This window comes from Copadichromis virginalis, linkage group LG6 (genome assembly GCF_057382275.1).
Source record: "Copadichromis virginalis isolate Kocher_CV1m ecotype Utaka linkage group LG6, C_Virginalis_male_GT1.1, whole genome shotgun sequence".
Lineage (NCBI taxonomy): Eukaryota > Metazoa > Chordata > Actinopteri > Cichliformes > Cichlidae > Copadichromis > Copadichromis virginalis.
Window position 1 is genome coordinate 37,773,774 of NC_140623.1, and position 3,937 is coordinate 37,777,710.

General features: G+C 42.1%; 1 long non-coding RNA gene across 1 annotated transcript; it reads right to left on the reverse strand.

The window, feature by feature from the left end:
- Window positions 1-2,547: 2,547 nt before the first annotated feature.
- LOC146708420 (uncharacterized) lies at window positions 2,548-3,129 on the reverse strand. The gene is made up of 3 exons (XR_014921108.1): window positions 2,969-3,129; window positions 2,832-2,893; window positions 2,548-2,563 (listed from the first exon to the last, which is right to left on the reverse strand). It is a non-coding gene; the product is annotated as an uncharacterized LOC146708420 (long non-coding RNA).
- Window positions 3,130-3,937: the final 808 nt, after the last annotated feature.

Sequence of the window (3,937 nt, forward strand, 5' to 3'; positions counted from 1 at the left end):
CAAGATATGGAATGGTTTGACCCGCAGCACCTTCCACCTGGAGAAGATCATGGAGTGGTTGAATTTGTTGGTCATGAAGATGATTGTTGTAAAAGGATACAGGTATTGTAGTAACCTGTGATCCTGTATCAAGCAGGCATTTCAATGGATGGCCTGCTAGGGTCACCTCTGTTGTGCATCTTGACCCAACTAACCCATGAGGTAACATTGTAGTTGCCTTCGGACAAGTGTGTAGGTCTACACAGTGAACAATTTCCTCCTTGTTCCTTTCCTCCTTTGCGGGACAATGTGGGTCCTGCACAGTTCCTGTACGTCCCATTACAGAAACTGTATCTAGTTTAAATGTCCAGTTGATGAATTCCGCTTCTGCCATTTTGGTTTCTTTTCACTGAACTGTTTGCGTTTTGCATTGACCAATGCGGGATTGGGTCTGTTCTCACACTGTGGTCTAATGTGTCCATCTTCCCCACACCTGAAACAGAACCCAGGCTTGGGGTTAGATGATATATTCCCCTGTGTATCCGTTCTTTGCTTCGGGTGCTGCTTTGGAACAGGAGTACGGGACTGGTGAGACTGGGAGGCAGTTAAGGCGGCAAGTTGCTTTTGTATCTCCGCCATCTGCTGGGTGAGAGTGGACAACGCAGCACAGACCCCCTTTTCTTCTTCTACTGCGAACTGAGCTTGAGCTGCAACTCTGTGTCTTGGTGTTCCCAAATGTTGCTTCATCCTCAGAGTTTTGCTAGCTTCTCTGTCTTCTTCAGTTCTTAATAGGAGTAACAGTTCTGCAAAAGAAGGTGGGTTGGATTTTCTCTGCTTCAGCTGAAGCTCAGAGATAAGATTGCTATCCCAACATCCCCTACAGAATTGGCTGAGCAGGTGCCTGTTCACTTCACTCTGCTTGACTCCTCCCCGCTTGACAGCTAAACTCAGGGCCACCTGAAGTCGCTGTAAGTAGCCGGATGGTTTCTCACCCGAGTTCTGCAGCGTGTCCATGAACTTCGCATAAAGTTCTTCCCCGTCCTGTACAATTCCATAAGCAGAATCAAGATGTTGAATATAAGTCTCTGCTGGTAGGTCGGGGTTAAGGTGCTTGATTATGTCCGCTGCAGGTGGTAAAAGACTATCAAGGATGTGTCTGGATCTTCGCAGTTCTGAAATGGCTGGATCCTTTAAGATGAGATCCACTCCAGAGCGCCATGTATCATAGTCCACCTCATGCTGTGGGTGTGGTAGTCTCCCAGAAAACATGCGCAGCTTATGGGATGAGCGTATGTTTACATCTTCGCTCTTTACTATATGCTCCACAACATACCTCTGTACTTCAGGTGGATTCAACTCAGCCGCAGACATACTGATAGAATGTCCTTCTGTTGTTGTAGGATGTAGGGCAGCTGAAGAAGTGACAGGGCTAGCCCTGTTGTGGGTTTGTCGATCCGGAGTGGCAGCCATTTTGGGTTCAGATGCGGCAGTGCATTCCTGCTTGAGCCCTTCTGGTTTTCCTGGGCGCAGTTCTGAAACAGCTCCATTTATTTGGGTCATTAGTTCTTGGAGAACTTCAGCAAAATCCTGACCAGACAGTTTTGCTACTTGTTTTAAGTCAGCTAAATAAGTCTTAGTCTTTGTGCACCCGACAGTAGCCGCATAGATTTTAGACAAGCTTTTTATATGATATTCATTATTTAAGGGCTTAAATGTATACGGCAGAATCGGACCCAATAAATCAAAAGCAGACCCTGTTTTAAACTCAACAACGAGCATATTATTAAACTCAGAACCGGGTGAGTTTATTGGCACGGAGCGTTCAATAGCACCATACTGGAGAAGAAAATCTTCAACCTCCTCAACCTCATATGCGGGGACGCCACTGACCAACACCGCGTTTGGTATTTTAACACCTAATGACTCCAACAAGTCCATGTTCATAGTAATATGGTGAGATAGTGAGACTGAATGTACACAACAATATTATACTTGACACAACCTCCTGGCTGGCTCGCCACTAATTTGTCTTATGTAGCAAGTACATAAGCTAAAATAATTTAAGTTGGTTATGAATAGTTGGGCTAATTCAGAAGATATCAGATTCGGCTCTAGGAGGTGAGTAAAGTACAATAAACGTACAACCACAGATATTGTGATTACAAATGTTATTTATAGTGAAAACAAAGTGCAACTACCAAACACCAATATTTACAAAATCTGCAGACAAGGAAAAAATAAAACAATTCAAGCTTGTAAAATATCCGCTGCACGGCAGTGCAGGAACCTCGTCCAACCTCTGGCAACAATGTCCATAAAGTTTATTTCATGAGTGATATAAATCCAACGCGTATGACAGTCTAGACAGGTTGAAATTTGAAGTAGGATGATCAGCACTAAGATTCCAAAGCTGAAATCTCAGAAGTGAGATTTAGGGGACTAAACCAAGAGGGGAGAGTGTAGGCCGCAGCAGCCTCCTACCAGACCGCAGGAAGTTGTAGCTGGGGTTCTGGCTCGTTGGGCCTAGCTCGCCATCCAAAGTAGTGGTGTCGCTGTGGTCTCTCCAGAGCACCACTAGCCTGCACTATAATCACAAAACCACTATTAGCAAAATTCATCTAAACTTCCCAAGCTAGCTTTAGTTCCAGTGTACACATAAAATCCATGAGAAAATACAACAAATACATATCCAACCATTGTAATGAATTAAAACAAATGACAATCTCAAATAACAAAACTACAGCCACATAAAGTGAGAGCAGTAGTAATGCAGTAAGCCTCAGCCATCCCATCAGCTAATAGCACTGGCATACTGATACAGGTTACACAAACAAACATTCAGACTCACTCACCATTCACTACGTGCGATGTCACATACGAGCCCCACGCATCTACCCACGGCGGTATCAAAATACTGTTGAACGCAATCCACAATTAATTCAAAAACGAGCCAAGATAGTAAACAGCGAAAAGCGCTCGCCCCACGTACCTGTTGCTTCCATCCGCTAACGCCTCTCCCCCGCGTCGTTTCGAGGCGACAACCCGGAAGGCATATATCGGTGCCTCGCGAATGTGATTGGTCACAACAGGCATGTGCAGACACGCGCCATGACGCGTCGCGATGCCTTCACGGGCACGCTCCCAATTGGAATTTAAAATTTCGGCTTAGTTATAGATGCAGCTCTTTTTATGTGGGTTACATCTGCAACAGACTTTGATATTTTGCCTTTAATATAAGTAATGTGGAATTTCCAGGATAATTTGTGATGTATTATTATCCCAAGAAATTGGATTTCGGTCACCTTTTCTAATTCTATTTTTTTCGTCATTATTTCCCCAGTGATAGAATTTTACAATTCTCAGATATCATGGATTTTGTTTTGTTTTTTTTTTTTTTTCAAATTCAGTGTTAATTTATTATTGTCAAACCAGTTATTCAGTTTATTTAATTAATTAAAATTAACTGAAGTTGTTCCAAGTTCCACAGCACAATAGTTTGTGTCATCTGCAAACATTACTTTTAATGTATTTAAAATTGTGGATATGCCAGTAATGTAAATAAGGCCCCAAAAACAGATCTTTGGAAGACCCCATAGACAACAGGTTCTAATTTCAATTTTGTGGTATTTATTCAGGCAAACATTTTTCAGTTTGGCCATTAACCCTCAATAATGCCACCCCTCTAATCCCATAGTTTAGTAAAAGGTCATGGTCATGGTCAACTGTACCAAATGCTTCTTTTAAGATGTAAGAATTTTTTTACAGAATATTTTGTTGTTTTAAAAAGCAGGTGTTACTTTATCTTTAAGCTTAATTAAAGCATGTATTGTGTGTTTGTTTTGGTTTGTTTGTTTTTGGGGGATTTTATTTGGGGGTTTACTAAACATGTGCCGCTGTTCATATAGCACATTGCTTTTTGTGATGAAGTCATAAAATCTAGTGGAGAATATTTTTTCTA